The sequence below is a fragment of the Ricinus communis genome, chromosome 3 (genome assembly GCF_019578655.1).
Source record: "Ricinus communis isolate WT05 ecotype wild-type chromosome 3, ASM1957865v1, whole genome shotgun sequence".
Taxonomy (NCBI): domain Eukaryota; kingdom Viridiplantae; phylum Streptophyta; class Magnoliopsida; order Malpighiales; family Euphorbiaceae; genus Ricinus; species Ricinus communis.
Window position 1 is genome coordinate 5,980,165 of NC_063258.1, and position 17,667 is coordinate 5,997,831.

Sequence of the window (17,667 nt, forward strand, 5' to 3'; positions counted from 1 at the left end):
TTTTATCAATTATTTTTTTTATTCTTATATGTCAAAAATAAGTGTAGGGAGGAGAATTAGAATAATTCTTTTATTTTATTTAGATATGCCATGTATTTAGTAAATTTTGATTAATTTTTGTAACATTTTAAATTTTTCTAATTTTTATTATTATCCTATAATCAAGAATCAATGAAAGAATGCTATTATGTTGACCCTTGAGTTCTTGAATTGATTTTTACACATATATAAATGTGAAATCATGAGTTATTTGTAGTTAAATGATCAAGTGTTCATCTTTTTCATATGGACATAATAAGTAGTTTGGCAAATTTAAGATGGGTATAATTAGAAGTCTATGATTTAGGTTATTATGTTCTTGTTATTATATGGGCTTACCTAAGTTTGTGAGATATGATATGGGTAAGTAAAAGCTCTAAGTTTTATAATCTACTCCGCTTATTTTAGTTGCTCAGTAACCAGAAATTTTCATGACCAATGTTGATTTTTCGATAAAAAAAAATTAAAATTATGAGTATGCAAAGCATCTTGATGTATGTTTTGTTGAATAATCAGGTCATTCATTATCCATGTTAATATTTGTGCAAAAAGGCATAACATCTCAAGAAAAAAATAATTCCCCAAGTATAAAGATAAAAGTCCAAGGGGTATGAAGAAAAGAAGGAAAAAAATGAGAGCTTGAAAAGCAAGTGAAAAATATAAATGCTTATTGATCTTTTATGAATGAAGATTTGTATTTTTGAATAAGGTTATTGTAATTTGGATTGTGCATCATAATTGTATTCATTAATAATGAGCTAGGCTATTTGTTGCGAAACATGTTTAGATAATGGATGCTTAAATTTTTTAACTGACTAGGATTGAGTTTATATCTTTTTAAGAAAAACTTTTATGATTCAAGTTTTCTTGGGTTGGCACAAGTTCTACATTAGTGAGATTCTTTTAAGTAATATCTTTAAGCTAAGTATGAATGTTCTTCATTTTTTTTGCAAAAGTTAATTCCTAAGTTGCTATTTACTTGAGGACAAGTAAAGGTTTAAGTGTGGGGGTGTTTGATAGACTCATACTATATATATATATATATAAGGTGTTTTAGTAGTTTATTGGTATATTATTATATATATAATATGTGGAAGTATATACTTATTACCTCACTTTAGCCTCATTATCTAATTTTAGGTGCTAAGAGTCAAAAAGGGAGAATATGAGCTAAATATACATAAATACGCTTAAATTGAACTGTTGTTGCCGAGCTCAAAATAAAGATACGTGGACTACTAATTTCACAGGCCTAGCTGAAAAGTACAAGGCCCACAATGAGTGTTCTTCATTGTTTTTGCAAAGGTTAATTCCTAAGTTGCTATTTATTTAAGGACAAGTAAAGGATTAAGTGTGTGGGTGTTTGATAGACTCATACTATATATATATATATATTAATTATTGTAAACCATTTGATCCTCTTATTATATTAGAAAAAAGAAGGAGAGATCTCTTCTTTAACCGAAATGGGGAGGGGAATGAGAGTCATATATATATAAAATTTGGGAGATAACAAGGATTTGGGAAATAACAAGTTTCTGGTGTGCAGGATCCTCAGACGAGGCAAGCACAGAGCATACACTTGTTAAATCTTAATTAGAAATGGAAAATAAGATAATAAAATAAGAATTTGTTATTGATGGATGAATAAATATACAAACTTTGAAATAAAAGCTTTAAAATGAAAGCTTTAAACAAAAGAAATATAACTTACAAGAGTAGTTGAATACAAGAGGAAGGTGGTTTCTCACTATCACTCTCACACTCTCTTTTCTCACTATATTTCTAATGGTATGACTTGAAGAATACAAGAGTTTCTTGTTATTTTTCAGTCTACCTTCTTCTTTGGTAGCTCCTCTATTTATAGAGGTCTTCAGCCTTGAGGCTCTATAATTTTTGCTTTGGATGCTCTTCATAATGGAGTCAGGGGCTCCACATTTTTTGGATGCTTTTGATAATGGAGTGAAGGGCTCCACGTCTTTTGTAGGAATTGTCTGCCACGCTTCATCATTGAGGAATCTTTTTCTTTAAAAAAGTAATGGTGTAGAGTCTTTTATCTATTTTTTTTTCTTTTAAAGACTTTTATTTATTTATTGGGCATTTGGCTCATTGCAGAATTGTCTTGGGCTGCCATTTCTGGTTTTCAACAGAAGAGCTTTACAAAGATATTAATTGATGGGTTTAAATATCCCAAAACAGTCACCTTCGTTCGAGTCACCATCTAGATCAATTGTTGTTGAGCTGGTGCTGGAAGAGGAAGAGGAAGATGAAGCTTTAGATTTTCCTTTTGAAGAGGCGGTCTCTGACAACTGTTTGATCAATTGTAAGAAATCTTCTTCTGTTTGAGCCGTCGCTAGCTTTGGAATAATGAAAGACTTCTGTGCCAGGAAAGTGGTCTATTCTTTCGGCGGTGGCAAGAAGCTATTTTTTGGAAGAACACTTTGTACCATCTTTAGAGATAATTCTTCTTGGTGGTTGAATTTATCCCACCATTTAACTTTGAATCTTCGGGCAAGGATGATTTCTCCATCTACTGCTTGGTTGAAATGGAAATACCATACACATACCTAAGGGAGAAAGAAGTTTGAACAAAATAGAAGTAAGGGAGGAAAACGCCTTTCTATTTTGTTGGGTTTATAGTGAGCTTTGAAAAGATCAAACAAAGGGAGAACTTCTGGAATTATGGTCTTTGGAACATTGCCATAAAAATTCCACCATTGTTTAAACCAATATGGGATTTTTGAAGTTTGGATTGTGCTTGTGTCGAAGTAGAAAAGCCAAAAATGACTATGTCCTTCGTTTTGTAAAAGAAAGGTATTAAACCAATCTTGTTGGTAATCCCAATAGTTGAAAGATGTATTTAGGCTTGAAGGGTAGGTGCTTTGGGGGGAGGTTGGAAAAGATCTTGGTGAATGTAAATCCATTCCCCATTCTGAAGGGTGAAGGATTCTTTGGATGGTGCATGTGGAATATGCTGGGTCTTTGTGGTCTTTATACTTTTTGAAGTGTTTGAATTTTGCAGAACTAGTTACCTCAAGGATAGACTGGTAGTAAGATTGGGGTTTCGATTTATTCCAGGGTTTAAAGTACCATCCCGGAGGGAAAATTTTTGAAACTAGTTTTGAGGGGCTTTCTGTATAGAATCCGTCCTTAATAGTTAAAATGCTTTGAAAGTTTTTCTTTTTTACATATTCATTGGTTTTGAAAAGTTTTGTTTGTGACAAAACTATTTCTTGTGAGTTAGGCTTTGAAATACTTTGAGAGCTATGAGATAGATTTTGAGGAAAAATTGCTATCTCAGGTTTTGAAAAAGGGATAGAGAGTATACCTTTACCTTTGTTTGAAGAGAAGGATGACTTTGGAGAAATCTCGGGGTATTGCTTTGAATATTCTTCGACCATCTTTAAAAACTCGGGAGTTTGCTGTGCAAGCCACTCCTGAATTTGGAATTGCTTTTGGGCCGGGTCTTCTTTGTTTTTGTCTATCTCTTCCTAGATGATCTCAGTCCAGGTTCCGATAGGCTTTGAAGAGGAGGGTAAGATCTCCTTTTTTGGGCTTTGAACAGCTTTTGTATTTGCTATTGGCTTTTCCTCTTTGTCTTTTGCTCTCGGTTTTCTGGCATTCTCGCTCCTGTTTTTGAGGGAACTCTCTAGTTAGAAAGTCTGGAATTGAATTCGAATCTCCTCTTATGTATTTGATTTCAAAATCAAAAACGGAAAGAATGGCTTGCCATCTAGCAAAAATCTGTTTTGAAGCTATATTTTGAACATCTTTTTGTAATACTTCTTTCGCAGATTTACAATCAATCCTTAAAAGAAATTTTTGATTTAAAAGGTCACTTTGGAATTTTGAAATGCATAAAACTATCGAAAGAATCTCTTTTTTGATATTCGAATAATTCTTTTGTGTATCATTCCAGTGTGGAGAAGTAAACTAGACAATACATTTTTTGTTGTTTTGAACTTGTTTGAGAATTCCACCATAACCTAAATTTGATGCTTCAGTTTCAACAATTTTGAATGTAGATGGATCAGCTAGGTGCAAATATGGAATTTTAGAAACTTGCTTTTTAATGCTTTGGACAATCTTTGTATGCTCATCAGTCCATGCAGGGGGATTTTTCTTTAATCTATCATAGAGGGGGGTTTTGCTAAACAGTTCAAATTTGGATAAAAATCCATGACATAGTTTAAACTACCAAGGAACCTTTGCAATCGAGTTTTTTCCAAAATTTTATCTGGAAATTTTGGAGTAAAAGTTAGAGACTTTTCAATTGGGGGGATAGTTCCCCGGGAGATGTAGTGTCCAAGAAATCTAATTTTCGTTTGGAATAAAGATATCTTGGACTTTGAAACTACTAGACCATTTTTCTTAACAATATAGAAAAATGTCTCAAAATGTTTGAAATGTTGCTTTAGAGAATTTGAAAATATAACACATCATTGATATAGACGATGCAAAACTTTGAATAAGGATTGAAAATGTCATTCATGATTTTTTGAAATTCAGAAGGAGCATTTTTTAATCCGAAAGGCATTACATTCCATTCGTACTGGCCAAATGGAACTGTAAATACAGTTTTGTACCGATCTTTAGGATGAATCTGGATTTGACAGAATCCTGATTTCATATCAAACTTTGAAAAAATAAAAGCAGAATGAAGCTCTTGAAGAAGATCTCTTTTATTTGGAATGGGGTATCTAATCCACTTTAGAGCTTTATTCAAAGGTTTGTAGTTAATCACCAACCTAGGTGTTCCTCTTTCTATCTCACTATTTTTGTTAACATAGAAGGCTGCATACGATCAGGGGGATCTAGATTTGGTAATTAAACCCTTTTGCTCTACATCTTTTATTTCTACTCTACAATGGCTTTCAAGGGTTTCATTCATTTGGATAGGTCTGGCTTTGGTAGGAATTTTTTTGTCACTAAAATCTTTTTCATATGGTAGATCCACCATATGCTGTTTTCTTTTCCAAAAAGCATTAGGAAGATCAGAACAAACTTCTTTTTCAATTTTCTTTTGTAAATTAGAAATTTTTCTTTGGACAAACTCATTTTGTAATTGGCTTTGGATTCTTTTTAAACCCATATCTTGTTTTAGGTGAAAAAGCTGAGCTTGTTTTCCTTTAATCAAAGAATTTATCTCAAAATTATAAATTGAGTGAGCTTTTATAAGATTGAGATTTCTCTTCTTGGATTTTTCTAAAAAAGGAAAAACAATATTTGAATCTTTAGCTTTAAAAATGAAACCAGCAGTAGTAACTTTGAAAGGAGTAATTAAATTGATAAAAGGAGTTCCCAAAATAACACTTTGCTGTAAATCCTTTGTAAGAATAAAAATATTTTTAGAGCAATATTGTTGTTTAGAATTGCAGCTTCAGTTTTCCCTGTAATTCTGATCTTTGAACTATTGGCTGAGGTGAGCCTTTCTTTAGTTTCTTGATGATATCTTTTAGGAACTAGCTCATAATTGATACAGTTGAGGTCTGCTCCCGTATCAAACAAAGCTATAATTTCTATCTGAAAATCATCAAGGAAAATGAGTTTTATTTGATTCAAATATTTTCTTGAGGTTATTTCTTTTAAAACATTAATGAAGTTTTCTGTGACATTTTCAGAAACATCAAGATTTTGAAAATCATTTTCTTCTTCAGAATCAAAATCACTATTTTGTTTAAGAATCAAGCTTTGGAGCAAAATATAATCATTTTGTTGTTTTTCTTTCAAATTTTTTAGTTCTGTTTTAATAGTTTTGATTTCTTTTTGGAGTTCTTGGATAGTAGGGAGAGGGTTCTTTAACTTTTTCCCTTTTTCCAAGATCATAGTAAGATCATAGGTGTTCGTACTAGAAGAAGGGACGAGGGTTTTAGTTTTTAGAATTTCTTTCAAAACTTGTTTTTGGATTTGAGGGTCGTTAATATGCTTGACGGCTTCAAGAAGAGCTTCTTGTTGCCTAGTGAGCATATTAATATTCTTTGGAATATCATCAGATTCTGATTCAGAATAATCGGATGATGTTTTAATTTCATCAATTTGAAACTCTTCCTCACTATTCGAAAATTCTAATTCAGAGGAGTCAACAAGAAGAGCTGAAATTTTGCTCAAAATTTCTTCTTCTATTTGGAGCTCATGACGTTTTTTAGAAAACTTGCAATACTTTAAAGTGTGACCCCTTTTCCCACATTTGTAGCAAGTAATTTTGCTAAAATCTTTTTTCGAATTTTGTTTTGGAAATTTAGAAGAGGATGGCCTTTTGTAGAAATTCTCTTTATTTTTGGGCGCTTTCCTGTTTTTGAAAAAACATTTTTTCTTAAAAGATTCAGAAAAATCTTCTTTGCATTTTCCTTTACAGTTAGGGGAAGGTTCTATAGGATTACACTCAAACTGGTCACAAAAGCTACCTAGCTCCTGCCTAGTCTTCTTCATTTCCTATTTGAGTTGTCTTTGGAGTTTAAGGTCATGGAAAATCTTCAATCCCTCTTTCTGAGTAAGGCTAACTAATTCACCATAAGTGTAGAAATCATAAGGGATCTGGCCATTATAGGCTTCTCTTAACCCTTTCACCTAGTATCTTAGGTAAACCAGCTAAGAATTTCTCTTTCCAGAAAGGTTGGTTTGAGTCTTCCCTAAGCATGACTCTGGTCAGGAAAGTATCTTTATAAGCTTGGAAGTTGCTAAGTTTTTTGCAGGTTAGATTGCTGAGAAGCTCAGCATTCTAATCTTTTAGAAGAGAAGGGTCTCCTATGAAATGGAGGGAAATTGTCAAGATTAAGGTTGACACAGCATCCTAATAGGATTTCCTAGCACATCTAAGATGGGGGTCCCTTCTATAGTGGTTTGGATGGCACCTAGGATTTGGAGCTGCTGTGCTTGTGTGAGATGGTAATCCCACCATCCTTTAAGTTGGCCAGAAAATCCAGCTATAAGGAGCTCAACAATGGCTCTATCGAAGGTACCGCTTTGGGTTTTGTAGGCATTGGCTGTCATGGTCATCTGTTGTAAGAGACCAAGAATGTTGTATTCTAACATTCCATCTATATTCCATTCATAGACGGAAGAGGCATTGAATCTAGATTGGGTGAGGATATTATTTCTATTTTCTATCCCTAGATCTGAGGTAGTATTCCTAGAAGAATGTCAAGTCAATCTAGGGGCTTGCCACCCCAATCTGTTGATGTTGGAAGGTTTTTCAGTGACACTTTCAAGCTCTGAATCATTATATTCATCGCTTTGGGCTTGGTCTATAGCACTGATATTCCTACTGCTTTGAGGAGTATCGGGTACTAGGTTTTTGGAGGACTCAGAAGTGGCTAATTTGCTAAGCTGTTCCTTGACTGCTCTAGCAAACTCAGTTTGCTTCTGAAATTGGTCTTGACTAGGCTTTGAGATCTGGTAGGGTTTGAAGACTGGGTTTTTAAGCTTTTCTGTTTGACTTATCTCTTTTGGATGACCAGTGTTGGGAATTGGAGAGGTGAAGACTGTAGGAGGTTTTTGAATTTGGCTTTCGATCCTAACAAGCTGTTTTCCTATTGTGTTAAAATAGGTATTTGAGAAATTTTTCTGCTGAACAATATTCTTGACATTTTTCTCAAGCTCCTCTCCTACTAATTTGTAAGGTGCGGCTTCTATTTCGTTCTCTCCATAAGAAATGGTTATTTTCCTAAGGGGAGGATATTCAGACTGGATGGTTTGCTTTTCTCCGACCTTCCATTCTTGAGTCTTGTTCCTTACAGTAATAGGATTAATGAGTTTTTCTTTAAAAGGATAAAGAATACTATTTTCTTTGCAATAAATCTGAAACCAATCAAAAAATTTAATTTGGATTCTGTTTTGTATGTAAAATTGGTAGTATCTTTCCTAGATACTGTCATTTTCTTGTAGAAAATATTTAAAAAACCAAAGTTTTTTGGAATGGTTTTTCTTTGAATAGAAATCTTCATGTAAAAGCTTTTTATTGATTTGAAACTCTTTTGAAATCATGTTGATTTCTGCTTCTAGATTTTGGGTTATTGTAGATGGTGATGGTGAAGAGGGGGTAGAGACGGTCTCTATATCATTATCCTTTTTTGGTTCATTGTAAACAGGTCTAGGGATATTGCTTTGGTAATCAACATTTTGTAATATGGTGTTTGAGCTTGGTATATCAGATGTTGAAAATCTTGGTTGTATTTGTGATGGAGTTGGTTCTTTGTAAGGAGCATAAATAACAGAAGGTATTTTTGATACCCTTCCAATATCTATGGTCGAGGTTGAAGAATCATCATTAGAAAATCTAGAAGAAGTTGATTTCCTGTTGAATGTAAGCTTGACTTTCCCATCTGGAAACTGGGTTATATTTCTGAGATTTATATTTGGCTCTGTTTGCTTCGGTGATTGAGGTTGGATTGCACCTTCAAGGATCCATTCTTCTCGAAGAGTAATATCCTTGCATTGAATTGTTTTTGAAATAGTTGCATTGGATTTGGAAAGATCTGTTTGGAGGAATAAGATTTCTCCTTTTGGTGAGTGGAGTTTGTGTTTCGAACCAAAAGCATAAATCATGACTTTGTAATATATTTTGAAAATCAATGCTATCGGAATAGATCCTTCAAGCATTTTGTAATTATGTATTTTTATTTGAAGAACAATAAAAACATTTTTAAAACATTTTTGTCATTTAAAGAAATTGTAATGTTTGGAAAACAATTGAAAGAAATTGGTCCTTTATTAAGGCTTGACTCAACAGTACTTAATAAAGAATCATAAAAATGTGTAAACCTAACATCTCTAAGGACTGCTAAGATGGAAGTATCTAAACCTTCTCTGGTAAGGGGCTTTATTCCTACCTAGACAAGTCCTATATGAATGTATTTATAGTATTTTTCTTTATGCTTCTGGAGGGTCTTTGGATTCAAAAGATAAATTTCTTCATCATATCACTGATAAACAATCTTGTTCATTAATGCACAGTAGTAAGTCCCGTCTGATTTAAGGGCAGTAAATCTGGTGGCTTGGTCCATGTTTGTTTAGAAAGTTATCTTGATTTATTTTAAAATGAATTTAGAACCTTTTTTCTGCAGATCTTCTTCTTTCTTAAACTCGTCTACCTCTGAGTCTTCAAGGTCAAAAGGATTAGTAAATAGTGAGGAAATCACTATTGAAGATTTTTCAAAGCATATTGATGATTGGAAAATACCCAAGATTCAAAAGAAACAAATATATGAGTTTCAAAGTTTCCTCTCTTCAAAACTGATTTTACTATCAAAACTGAAGAAAGAGATATTCAAATTTCAAAGCCTTTCTTTTACAAAATGAAGGACAAAGCCATTCTTGGCTTTTCTACTTTGACACAAGCACAATCCAAACTTTAAAAATCCCATATTGGTTTATATATATATATATAATATAATATAATATGAGAGAAGAGAAAGACTAACAACTTTCTGGTGTGTAGGATCCTCAGACGAGGCAAGCACAGAGCATACACTTGTTAAATCTTAAATAAAAATGGAAAGAAAGATGATAAAATTTTATTGATTGGATGAACAAATATACAAACTTTGAAATAAAAGCTTTAAAATGAAAGCTTTGAACAAAAGAAATATAACTTACAAGAGTTGATGAATACAAGAGGAAAATGGTTTCTCACTCTTACTCTCACTCTCTTTTCTCACTATATTTCTAATGGTATGACTTGAATAATACAAGAGTTTCTTGGTATTTTTCAGTCTGCCTTCTTCTTTGGAAAACTCCTCTATTTATAGAGGTCTTCAGCCTTCAAGCCTCATGATTGATGCTTTGGATGCTCTTCATAGTAGAATGAGGGGCTCCACGTCTTTTGGATGCTTTTGATAATGGAGTGAGAGACTCCATGACTTTTGCAGAAGTTGTCTGCCACGCTTGAGGAATCTTTTACTTTAAAAAAGTTAAGGTGCATAGTCTTTTCTCTTTTCTCTTTTCTTTTAAATGACTTTTATTATTATTATTATTATTATTGGGCATTTGGCCCATTACATAAATATTTTGGGCTGCCATTTCTGGTTTTCAACCCAAGGCTTTACAGAGATGATATTTGATGGGCTTGAATATCCTAAAACAGTCATCTTCGTTCGAGTCACCATCTAGATCTATTGCTGCTGAGCTGGTACTAGAAGAGGAAGATGAAGCTTTAGATTTTTCTTTGGAAGAGGCGGTTTCCGACAACTGTTTGATCAATTGTAAGAAATCTTCTTCTGTTTGAGCCGCCGCTAGCTTTGGAATAATGAAGGACTTTTGTGCCAGGAAAGTGGTCTATTCTTTCGGAGGTGGCAAGAAGCTATTCTTTGAAAGAAAACTTTGTACCATCTTTAGAGATAATTTTTCTTGGTGGTTAAATTTATCCCACCATTTGACTTTGAATCTTCAGGCAAGAATGATTTCTTCATCTACTGCTTGGTTGAAATGGAAATACCATACACATACCCAGGGGAGAAAAAAGTTTGAACAAAATAGAAGTAAAGGGGGGAAACATCTTTCTATTTTGTTTAGTTTATAGTGGGATTTGAATAGATTAAACAGAGGTAGAACTTCTGGACTTATGGTCTCAGGAACATTGCCATAAAAATTCCACCATTGTTTAAACCAATATGGGATCTTTGAAGTTTAGATTAAGCTTGTGTCGAAGTAGAAAAGCCAAGAATGGCTTTGTCCTTCGTTTTGGAGAAGAAAGGCATTAAACCAAGCTTGTTGGTAATCCCAATAGTTGAAAGAAGTGTTTAGGCTTGATGGGTAGGTTCTTTGGAGAGAAGTTGGAAAAAATCTTGATGAATGTAAATCCATTCCCCAATCTGAAGGGTGGAAGATTCTTTGTATGGTGCATGTGGAATATGCAGGGTTTTTATGGTCTTTGTGCTTTTTGAAGTGTTTGAACTTTGCGGAACCAGTTACCTCAAGGATAGACTGGTAGTAAGATTGAGGCTTTGATATATTCTAGGGCTTGAAATATCATCCTGGAGGGAAAATTTTTGAAATCAATTTTGAGGGGTTTTCTGTATAGAATCCTTCCTCAATAGTTAAAATGCTTTGAAAGTTTTGCTTTTCTATATACTAATTGGTTTTGAAAAGTTTTGTTTGTGACAAAACTATTTCTTGAGAGTTGGGCTTTGAAATACTTTGAGAGCTCTGAGATCGGTTTTGAGGGAAAATTTCTACCTCAGGTTTTGAAAAAGGGATAGAAAGTATACCTTTACCTTTGTTGGAAGAGGAGGATGTCTTTGGAGAGACTTCGGGGTAAAGTTGTATCATTTGCTTTGAATATTCTTCGACCCTTTTTAGAAATTCAGGATCTTGCTGTGCAAGCCACTCTTGAATTTGTAATTGCTGTTGGGCTAGATCTACCTTGCTTTTATCAATTTCTTCCTGGATGATTTCGGTCCAGGTTTTGATAGGCTTTGAAGAGGAGGGCAAAATCTCCTTCTTTGGACTTTGAACAGGCTTTGAATTTGTTGTCGACTTTTTTCTTTTACTTTCGATTTTCTTGGCATTTTCACTCATGTTTTTGAAGGAACTCTCTGTTTAGAAAGTCTGGAATTGAATTCGAATCTCCTCTTATGTATTCAATTTTAAAATCAAAAACAAAAAGAATGGCTTGCCATATGGCAAAAATCTATTTTGAAGCTATGTTTTGAACATCTTTTTGTAAAACTTCTTTGGCAGATTTACAATCAATCCTTAAAAGAAATTTTTGGTTTAAAAGGTCGCTTTGAAATTTTGAAATGCACAAAACTACCGAAAAAATTTTTCTTTGATAGTTGAATAATTTTTGTGTGTATCATTCCAGTGTGTAGAAGTAAACTGGACAATACATTCTTTGTTGTTTTGCACTTGCTTAAGAATCCCACCATATCCTAAATTTGATGCATCAGTTTCAATAATTTTGAATGCAGATGGATCAGCTAGGTGTAAGCATGGTATTTCAGAAACTTGCTTTTTAATGCTTTGGACAATCTTTGTATGCTCATCGGTCCATGCAGGGGGGTTTTTCTTTAATCTATTATGGAGGGGCTTTGCTAGACAGTTCAAATTTGGATAAAAATCCATCACATAATTTAAACTGCTAAGGAATCTTTGTAATTGAATTTTTTTTAAAATTTTATCTGGAAATTTTGAAGTAAAGGCTAGAGACCTTTCAATTGGGGTGATAGTTCCCTGGAAGATGTAGTGGCCAAGAAATCTAATTTTTGTTTGGAATAAAGATATCTTGGACTTTGAAACTACTAAACCATTTTTCTTAACAACATAGAAAAATATCTCCAAGTATTTGAAATGTTGCTCTAGAGAATTTGAAAATATCAATACATCATCGATATAGACAATGCAAAACTTTGAATAAGGATTGAAAATGTCATTCATAATTTTTTAAAATTCAGAAGGAGCATTTTTTAATTCGAAAGGCATTACATTCCATTCGTACTGGCCAAAACTGTAAAAGCAGTCTTGTACCTATCTTTAGGATGAATCTAGATTTGCCAAAATCCTGATTTCATGTCAAACTTTGAAAAAATAAAAGCAGAATGAAGCTTTTGAAGAAGATCTTTTTTGTTTGGAATTGGGTTTCTAATCCATTTTAGAGCTTTATTCAATGGTTTGTAATTAATCACCGACTTAGGTGTTCCTCTTTCTATTTCACTATTTTTGTTGACATAGAAAGCTGCACATGACCAGGGGGATCTGGATTTGGTAATCAAACCTTTTTGCTCTAAATCTTTTATTTCTATTCTACAATGGCTTTCTAGGGTTTCATTCATTTGGATGGGTCTTGCTTTGGTGGGAATTTGTTTATTACAAAAAAAATTTTCATATGGTAAATTTACCATATGTTGTTTTCTTCTCTAAAAGGCATTAGGAAGATGAGAACAAACTTCATTTTAAATCTTCTTTTGCAAATCAGAGATTTTTCTTTGGACAAAATCATTTTGCATTTGACTTTGGATTCTTTTCAAACCCATATCTTGTTTCAAGTGGAAAAGCTGGGTTTGTTTTCCTTTAATCAAAGCATTTACCTCAAAATTATAAATTGAGTGGGCTTTTATAAGATTGAGATTTCTCTTCTTGGGTTTTTCTATAAAAGGGAAAACAATTTTTGAATTTTTAGCTTTAAAAATGATACCAGCAGTAGTTACTTTGAAATGAGTAATTAAATTGATAAAAGGAGTTTCCAAAATAACTGTTTGTTGTAAATCCTTTGTAAGAATAAAAATATTTTTTAAAGCAATATTGTTATTTAGAATTGCAGCTTCAGTTTTACCTGCAATTCTAATATTTAAACTATTGGCTGAGGTAAGCCTTTCTTTTGTTTCTTGATGATACCTTTTAGGAACCAGCTCATAATTGATACAGTTGAGGTCTGCTCCTGTATCAAATAAAGCGATATGAGTTTTATTTGGATCAAATATTTTCTTGAGGTAATTTCTTTTAAAACATTAATGAAGTTTTCTAGAACATTTTCAGAAACTTCAAGATTTTGAAAATCATTTTCTTCTCCAGAATCAGAATCACTATTCTGTTTGAGAATCAAGCTTTGGAGCAAAACAAAATCATTTTATTGTTTTTCTTTCAAATCCTTGAGCTATGTTTTGATGGCTTTGATTTCTTTCTGAAGTTCTTGGACGGTAGGAAGAGGGTTTTTTTTAACTTTTTCCCTTTATCCAAGATCATAGTAAGATCATAAGTGTTCTTACTAGAAGAGGGGACAGGGGTTTCAGTTTTTAAGATTTCTTTTAAAACTTGTTTTTGGATTTGGGGGTCATTAATATGCTTGACGGCTTCAAGAAGAGCTTCTTGTTGTCTAGTGAGCATATTAATATTCTTTGGAACATCATCAAAATCTGATTCAGAATAATCGGATGAGGTTTTGATTTCATCAATTTGAAACTCTTCCTCACTATTCGAAAATTCTGATTCAGAGGAATCAACAAGAAGAGATGAAATTTTGTTCAAAATTTCATTTTCTATTTAGAGCTCATGAAGTTTTTTAGAAAACTTGCAATACTTTGAAGTATGACCCTTTTTCCCACATCTATAGCAAGTAATTTTGCTAAAATCTTTTTTGAAATTTTGTTTTGGAAATTTAGAAGAGGATGGCCTTTTGTAGAAATTCTCTTTGTTTTTGGGAGTTCTCCTATTTTTGAAAAATCGTTTTTTCTTAAAAGATTTGAAAAAATCTTCTTTGCATTTTCCTTTGCAGGTAGGGGAAGGTTCTATGGGATTATACTCAAACTGATTACAAAAACTACCTAGTTCTTGCCTAGTCTTCTTCATTTCCCATTTGAGTTGTCTTTGGAGTTTAAGGTCATGCCTAATCTTCAATCCTTCTTTCTGGGTAAGGCTAACTAATTCACCATAAGTGTAGAAATCATAAGGGATCTGGCCATTATGGGCTTCTCTTATGGTATTCCTACCTCTTTCACCTAGTATCTTAGGTAAACCAGCTAAGAATTTTTCTTTCCAGAAAGGTTGGTTTGAATCTTCCCTAAGCATGACTCTGGTCAGGAAGGTATCTTTATAAGCTTGGAAATTGCTAAGCTTTTTACAGGTTAGATTGCTAAGAAGCTCAGCATTCTTATCTTTTAGAAGAGAAGGATCTCCTATGAAGTGGAGGAAAATCATCAAGATTAAGGTTGACACAGCATCCTCAATAGGATTTCCTAGCTCATCTAAGATGGGGGTCCCTTCTATTGTGGTTTGTATGGCACCTAGGATTTGGAGCTGTTGTGCTTGTGTGAGATGGTAATCCCACCATCCTTTAAGCTGGCCAGAAAATTCAGCTATAAGGAGTTCAACAATGGCTCTATCAGAGGTACCACTTTGGGTTTTGTAGGTATTGGCTGCCATGGTCATCTGTTGTAAGAGACCAAGAATGTTGTATTCTGACATTCCATCTATATTCCATTCATAGACGGAAGAGGCATTGAATCTAGATTGGGTTAGGATATTATTCCTATTTTCTATTCCTAGATCTGGGGCAGTATTCCTAGAAGTATGCCAGGTCAATCTAGGGGCTTGCCATCCCAATCTGTTGATGTTGGAGTATTTTTCTGTGACACTTTCAAGCTCTGAATTATTATATTTATTGCATTGGGCTTGATCTATAGCACTGATATTCCTACTGCTTTGAGGAGTATCTGACACTAGGTTTTTGGAGGACTCAGAAGTGGCTAATTTGCTAAGCTGTTCCTTGACTGCTCTAGCAAACTCAATTTGCTTCTGAAATTGATCTTGGCTAGGCTTTGAGATTTGGTAGGGTTTGAAGACTGGATTTTTGAGCTTTTCTGATTGGCTTACCTCTTTTGGATTATCAGTATTAGGGATTGCAGAGGTAAAGACTACATGAGGTTTTTGGATCTGGCTTTCTATCCTAACAAGCTGCTTCCCTATTGTGTTAAAATAGGTATTCGAGAAATTGTTATGCTGAACAATATTCTTGATATTTTTCTCAAGATCTTCTCCTATTAATTTGTAAGGTGTAGCCTCTATTTCATTCTCTCCATAAGGAATGGTTATTTTCCTAAGGGGAGGATGTTCAGACTGGATGGTTTGATTTTCCCCAACCTTCCACTCTGGAGTCTTGTTTCTTACAGTAACATGACTAATAAGCTTTTCTTCGAAAGGATAAAGAATACTATTTTCTTTGCAATAAATCTGAAACCAATCAAAAAATTTGATTTGGATCTTGTTTTGTATGCAAAATTGATAGTATCTCTCTTGAATACTGTCTTTTTCTTGTAAAAAATGCTTAAAAAACTAAAACTTTTTGGAATGGTTTTTCTTTGAATAGAAATCTTCATGTAAAAGCTTTTAATTGATTTGAAAATCTTTTGAAATCATGTTGATTTCTGCTTTTAGATTTTGAGTTATTGCAGATGGTGATGGTGAAGAGGGGTTAGAGACGGTCTCTATATCATCATCATCATCTTTCTTTGGTTCATTGTAGATGGGTCTAGGGATACTGCTTTGGTAATCAACATTCTGTAATATAGTGTTTGGATTTGGTATGTCAGATGTTGAAAATCTTGGTTGTGTTTGTAATGGAGTTGGTTCTTTATAAGGAGCATAAATAATAAAAGGTATTTTTGATACCCTTCCAATATCTATGGTCGATGTTGAAGAATCATCATCAGAAAATCTAGAAGTGGTTGATTTCCTGTTGAATGTAAGCTTTACTTTTCCATCTAGAAACTGGGTTATGTTTTTGAGATTTGTATTTGGCTCTGTTTGCTTTGGTGATTCAGGTTGGGTTGTACCTTCAAGGATCTATTCTTCTGGAAGAGTTATATCCTTCCATTGAATGGTTTTTGGAATAGTTGCATTGGATTTGGAAAGATCTGTTTGCAGGAATAAGGTTTCTCCTTTTAGTGAATGGAGCTTGTGTTTTGAACCAAAAACAGAAATCATGGCTTTGTAATGTATTTTGAAAATCAATGCTATCGGGATGGATCCCTCAAGCATTTTATAATTATGTGTCTTTATTTGAAGAATAATGCTCTTTAAAATATTTTTATCATTTAAAGAAATTGTAATGTTAGGAAAACAATTGAAAGAAATTGGTCCTTTATTAAGGCTTCACTCAACAGTACCTAACAAAGAATCATAGAAATTTGTAAACCTAGCATCCCTAAGGACTGCTAATATGGAAGTATCTAAACCTTCTTTGGTAAGGGACTTTATTCCTAATTGGACAAGGCTTATATGAATATACTTATAGTCTTTTTCTTTATGCTTTTGGAGGGTCTTTGGATTCAAAAGATAAATTTCTTCAAAAGGCTTTGAAATTTGAATATCTCTTTCTTCAGTTTTGATAGTAAAATCAGTTTTGAAGAGAGGGAACTTTGAAAACTCATAGATGTGCTTTTTTTGAACCTTGGATATTTTCCAATCATCAATATGCTTTGAAAAATCTTCAATAGTGATTTCCTCACTATTTACTAAACCTTTATACCTTGAAGACTCAGAAGTAGAAGAGTTTGAGAAAGAAGAAGATCTACAGAAAAAAGGTTCTAAATTCATTTTTAAAATAAATCAAGATAACTTTCTAAACAAACATGAACCAAGCCACCAAATTTGCTGCCCTTACACCAGACGGGACTTACTACTGTGCATAAATGAACAAGTTTTTTTATCAGTGATATGATGCAGGTTAAAATGATTTTAAAATCTCTTTTATGCAGATGATGTTTCTTTCCTTGAACCCTATATATAAGGTGTTTTAGTAGTTTATTGATATATTTTTATATATATAATATGTGGAAGTATATACTTATTACCTCACTTTAGCATCATTATCTAATTTCAGGTGCTAAGAGTCAAAAAGGGAGAATATGAAATATACATAAATAGGCTTAAATTGGACTACTACTGCCGAGCTCAAAATAAAGATAAGTGGACTACTAATTTCAGAGGCCTAGCTGAAAAATACAAGGCCCACAAGAAGAAATTACTTAGTTATTATATAATTATGAATAATTAAAGTTGTTTATTTTATTTATGATAGTTAAGTGATAACTGTTAGAGATATTGTGCTTAAATAAGGATTCTGCAAAAGGAATCTCCAAAGTGCACCAGCGGCTCTGGTTTTGTTTGGTGCAAGAACAACAAAGATGTTCCTATTTA